Genomic DNA, 6,339 nt, shown 5'->3' with positions numbered 1-6,339 from the left:
TAAGGATAATGATACTGTGGGTTCCAATGACGCCCTTAACTTTGAGGTAAGGGATAGGCAAAAACATAAGGCCCAGAGAATCTTTTCTCAATGTTCCAAAAGAATAGTGGTAGGAAGAGAAATCAAAAAAATCATTTCCATAAAATGTCAAAAAAAGAGGAAGCATCGAAGAATAAAAAAAAATGGGAAGAAGAATTGTTAGGATTTCACTCCAGCCAGGGAAGGATTGCCATTCTTTGGTAGAACTTAAACCTAAGAAAGTAGAGCCGGTTGCGTGTGAGCAGTTTATTCTCAACCATTGTTAATGGAAAAGCAGGAGGAAAATACATTGAATGGCTCTAGTGTAAAAAAAAAAAGGTACATGCAACATTATTGGATGATACGTCGGAGAATATCCTAGTGGAAGCGTCCCCCAAGCCATTGAATAACAACACTATTGGGTTAAAATTAATCCTCCACCTAAATCAGTTATGCTGAATACAGCAGATGAGAAGTCTCCAGTTAGTAGAGGGAGATGCCTTGATAATGGTGTAGCGGAATGTTTAGGAAAAACTAAGAATTCGGAAGCATCAAATAGATGATAGAATATTCTTGTTGTTTGACATTTTTGCTGGTGGAGGTCAAACATCGATTGCAAATTGATCAAGAATTCAGACCATATTTTCCTTGCTCCCTCAATGGTCAAATTTAACATCTAAGATATATCCCTGGTCACGTTGCCTAACTACAATAATTATGTAGGGCACATCGCAGTGATACACTTCCATTCGAGATTAGTAGCTCAATTGGTCCTAGATCGTGTTGACGATTTTTTTCCGGCTAGGATGTCTATGAAAATAACAAGAATATTGTCTTGAACCTGTAAGATGACTTGAGGTATAAGGAAGACCAAGGGCACATATATCTTCAAGTAGAAAATGCCCTGATTATAGCCAGTGCTCAGACAGATGTGAAACAAGTCAATGGGGGTAAGTGAGCGAATCATGATAACAAAAACTGAGCCGGGAAGATCTATATACATAGGGATTGTAATAATAGTTGCCCACTGTAAAAGGATCACTGGGATTGGATTGAGATGGCAATAAACTAAAAAAAAAAAAACGAATTTCTCAGTGCTTACCTTGGGAAAGGCCATGACTATCTAATACGCTGAATGCCCTGGAATATTGCTGGGCTAAGAAGGTACTGGCAGTCATTCATTCACAAACTGAGGGACATGGACATTACTGTGGTTAATTTACAGGAAACTTTGGAGTCCAGGAATGTGATAATGAATGATTTTACCACTGATAATATAAAGGCAGTGAAAGGGCAATTTAATAGGGCATCAGGGGATCTTTTAGCACTAATATCTACAAAGAGAGACATAAGGTCAAGGAGGATCTGCAAGGAATTAACAGACTTTTTAACAATTTTATCAACAGTGCTGAATCCCAAGGTGCTGTCTAAAACTAACAGAGATAAAGACTTTATTGACATAAATACATATTTTCAGCCAAATAACCAGTAGGATAAACAAGTACAACAACTGACACTCCTCATGGATAAGATAAATATATCCTTAAGATGAGGAAGGGTTGGAGTCATATGCGGTATGCGATGGCACCTACTCGTGTGTACGTCAGTGTAGAGTAATTTTTAGTGAGATACGGTGCTACAGGCGGGGGGATAACCCTAAATCCCCAAAACACACACAAGGTCAGCAAGTTTTTGTACAGGAGGACTGTGCACACATTATCGTAGTCTGCAAAGCAGATTCTGCGTATCTGAAATTATGAAATATTGGAAAAAAACACAACAACGATAGTCGAACAAGTAATATATAAAAACACTCCAAATGTCACGTGTTCTCTGTATTTAATGTAGACCGATTGCCCAGCCAACACATGTATCGTCAGGGTGGAAAACCCATTACTTCTTCAGGGCTAAAAAAATGTACAATGGCATGACATCAGACACTATAGCACATTACAATGTCAGTGCAGATACTAGGCGACACGTGACTGTAGTGCAACAACACCCTTGGTGACATACCCTCAATTGTGGTGATCATCACTGCAAGTGGACATAGTCCTACAGGTAGGGTGAGAGCCAGTGTGGTGAGAGGGTGTCTAAAAGACCTTGTATATTATGCACAAGAGTTATATGTGAGCACGCTATTGTGATGTCAATTTTACAGGTCAACACCTATTAAAACCAAGGCGTGACTAATAAGGTTTACACATTGCCCTAATGTACGCTGTGATATAGCACTCCGTAAACATGACAGTTGGCCAAAATATACAGTGTTATCTACATATCAACATAGTGGTAAGTGGCGTAATTATTTAGTTTCTAAATTCCTTAGAATAGCAGGAAATGTCTATCAGAGTGGAAAGCAGGACAGAATCTATCTGAGAGCGGAGGGTAAAAAGGGGGGGAAGGACAAAGGAGTGAAAATGGAGTGTCTCAGACATTCTACGGGGTCATGCAAGCTAGTGTTCGGGGTATACACTCTTACCGATTGGACAAGATAGCTGATTGGTGATCGATCTGCAAATACAAGAGTGTGTGAAATAAAGGTAAATCATCGGTCCAAGCTGTGGACTCGATTGCTGCACATATGCGTGTGCGTGGAAATACCAAAACAAGGAGGGAGGCTCACCTCTCCGCCGGTCTAATTCCGTCCGGGCTGGCCTGGGAAAGGTACTTCAGAGAAGTGGTGTAAAACTTGATGAGTGGAACCGTATCAGGTAAAGTGTCACTAGGGACAAAGAGGAGGCAACATATTAATGTGGCAATATGGCGAGGTGCCTATTTAGTGTCTACCGAACACCTCAGAAAGGGGCTAAGTTGAACCCCCAGAGTGGAAATAAAGGCCTGACTATGTATGGTGTCAAGTAAATAGGACGCCGCAGTGTGTCAATGCCGCATGGCATAGGTAAATGTGGGATGAAACATATGCCGGATATATATTAAAACCAGTGTTTATCTAAGAGGCAAATATGTAAGAGACCTCAGGTGTATGGTGTCAAGGTTGGCATTATTAGTCTGGAGCACAGAAAGAAAGTGCCATCTAGTCAGGGCATTAAGTAAAAATAGCATGCAAGTATGTAGTGCGGCAGAAATGAGGTAAATATGCACCTCAACCTCTAATATATAGCAAATTATGTTAGTGTTAAGTCAGGTGCACAGGCATAAAGTGCCACCTGAAATGGGCTATGAAAGGGAGCGCACGGGAAATATAGCGGCAAACGTGGAGACTGTAGACAATTGCAGAATTTTACCTTAAAGGTTCGCCTGTAAAGATTGCAGCGTACACGTTGGAAAGAGCCGGGTAATGCTCATTCCTGGGAGCGTGGTCCTGTAGATTAAAACAGGCGTAAGCTATAATGCAGATAGTAAGCGTGAGGCAGAAGTCTGGGATCAGTTAAGTAGGAGTCCTTACCTCTGCGCCGTCTGCAAGGGGGCAGCGAGTACGCTGTTGTGTCCGTGGACCTGTGGCGATAACCGGAAGTGTGGTTATGTCGCGGGCCCACCTCTTAAGGAAAACAGTTAGAAAAGCTGCACCGTCAACCTGCATTCATGAAGTGAACCAGGAAGTGAGTAAAACGCAAGAGAAGTGGGACGGTGACCGGCAAATCCCTATGTAACGCGTGTATGTGTGTGTCTAAGTAGATTAGACGGGAAAAGTCAAGCTGTACATGAAGAGGATAGAATTTAAAGATAAAAATAATAAAATACAAAATCTAACATATTGGCAATACGCAGGTTGCCACATGGTTGTATTAGTTACACAATCAAGGTCATGAGGATATTCTCTTATACTTAAGCCAGGGGAAAGCGACATTTTGTGTGAGTTATAATTTCAAATTCAAATGACAAACAGTTTCAGTATGAATGTCTTTGATTAACAGGAGGACATGGTAATTATTAGTATTCAAAGCTGCAGTGTTCAACTTAACAGACAAATTACATGACCTTGCAAAGGATTCAGAAGTCAGTCATGGTAGTGGACTACTTAAACATTTTTGGGGGGTTATACGTGGGTCGATAGTCAATAGGTAATCAAAAAAAGCCCAAATTTCATGTTGTGCAGGAGTCTCAAACCCACTTACTCGGGGTATGAATCTGATCTGGTCGTTTATAGTTTACAGCTACGGGGGTACATACTAGCTATGTTTTCTTATATCAGTCCCCTAGGAAAAATTATAATTAATGGTCTGTGTTGAGCCCAAGCTCAACCACTTTCAAACGCATGATCCAAGTAGCTTCTACGCGACGCAGTGGGAATGCCCTATCTCCACCCCTCTGGTTAGGTTGGACTTGTTCTATTCCAAAGAATGAAAATTGTTTCTAGGGGCCTTGTGCCTTGCAGCTCATGGCATGAGTCGCGATCGGGCATCTAACATCCCCTTGTTTGAGTGCCTGTGCGTGTTCGCTGATGCGCTCCTTAAGCATCCGTATAGTGCTGCCCACGTATTGCTGCTGGCATTTACACATAATTATATATACGACATAACGTGTCATGCAGTTGATATTCTGCTTTATCTGGTATTCGCTCCCGTCTGGGCCGTGGAACCCTTTAGTGTTATGAGTAGCCCATCTGTAAACACCGCAGCTACCGCATTTGTGGAAACTCTGTGTAAGTTTTGTGAGCCAGTCATTTTCTTTGGTGACGGACGCAGCAGTGTATTCGCTGCCCCCTTGCAAATCGATGAAGACCAGCTCGAGCCGAGAGGCCTCAAGGAGAACACCAAACCTTCGGAGGCAGAAACCACCACGCCAAGAAAGAGGACATCCCTGACGAAAGACGTTGAAAGGGCCCTTGAGGTGGAAAAGAAAACGGTTAGAGGCAGAAATGGCAGAGCTCCTTAAACGAAAACAGGAGTTCGAGACACTAAAGTAATTCAGAATTCCTACAAGATCTTCCACGACTTCGGTTGCTAAAGAGGAAGATAACGCCCTTGAAACACCAGCACCCCTGAACCTCACGAGAAGGAAGTTTACTATATAAGGGGAACTTCAGAAGAGGGGGAAAAAAAGTGCGTTCCAAATTTCTGTTGGTGACTGCTAATGAGGAGGGTCGATTTGCTAGCACGATTGCCTGGTCCTTTGGCTACCTTTGGGACTGTGTCGTACTGAGCGAAAGAACTTTCCCGGACTTATTTGGGTCTTAACCTGCGTTTGACTGTACGATTTGACCAGAAGGGATTATTGATTTATGCAGGGCTGACGGGTTTTCGGGAAATGGTCACCGGTATAAAAATTTAGGTAAATATAATTGCTATGAAAATTTGTGCTAAAATATTCATTGAAACTCTGATTTGATTAAAATGCTGACTATGCCAATGAAAGTGAATTGATTAGATAAACTAAGCATTAATTAACAAATTATGAGTCCGTGATTCTTTTAATAAGGTATTGATTAATTGAAAGGGTCCGAACTTTGAATGTGTTTTAGCTGGTTCTAAATCACCATCAACCAGTCCAACTAATTGGTCCATCGACCAAGTGGTGGAGTGCCTTGATGTTAAAGTTAGGATTCTATAGGTGCTGATGTATATAATGTAAAGATCTTCTTCCTATAAGTAACAAGGTACACCACATGTCCAGCGCTTCTTTTCTCCTGTATGCAGACTCGAAGTGAGACGTATGAGTGTTGGTGTTATGGGCCCCAGCAATGAATGCATGCGTGAATGAGTTAGTGTGACGACGGGTCTGTGACCCAGGGAGGATATATAAATTTGCCCTTTTCCAATGGAGCAGTTTTTCTGGTAGCAGATTAATGGTTTTATTGTATTGGTTTGGTGATTATTGATGATTGATTATTGATGATTGATTGTTTGTTGATTTATGTTCTAACATTCTATGTTGAATTGCGTCGTGTTCTATGTTGTTTTTTAGACTTCCGGGATGTAGTAAGTTGGATGCCCTGTAGGTACATGGGGAAAGCGTGTGGCAAGTGAAGTCGCATGGTGTATTGTCTTGTTGCCCTGTAGGTACACGGGGAAATGTGTGGCAAGTAAAGTCACACAACGCATTGTCTGGTTTCGAATTGGTAACATCGTCGTGTGTTATCGTTGGGGACCTTTCTGTGTGAATGTGCGTGAGTGCAATAGCAACAGGTTCTCTTGTGAAACTCTGGCCTTAATTCTCAGGAGCAGTGTAGTCTCCACATGTGTTTTATCCCCAGAGAAACGGTTAGCCTTTTTGCTTGTTAGAAGGGTAAGGTAGAGGGAAGTGCTACTTTATCGGCGAAAGTGAATAATTCTGTGGTAGGGAAGAGGTAAGCGCTGCCTACTGGAAATACAGAATTCTTGTGTAAATGAACAAAACTATCTCTTTGGTTTAGCGAAA

The sequence above is a fragment of the Triturus cristatus genome, chromosome 4_2 (assembly GCF_964204655.1).
Source record: "Triturus cristatus chromosome 4_2, aTriCri1.1, whole genome shotgun sequence".
NCBI classification, from domain to species: domain Eukaryota; kingdom Metazoa; phylum Chordata; class Amphibia; order Caudata; family Salamandridae; genus Triturus; species Triturus cristatus.
Note: the sequence above shows the minus strand (reverse complement) of the source record.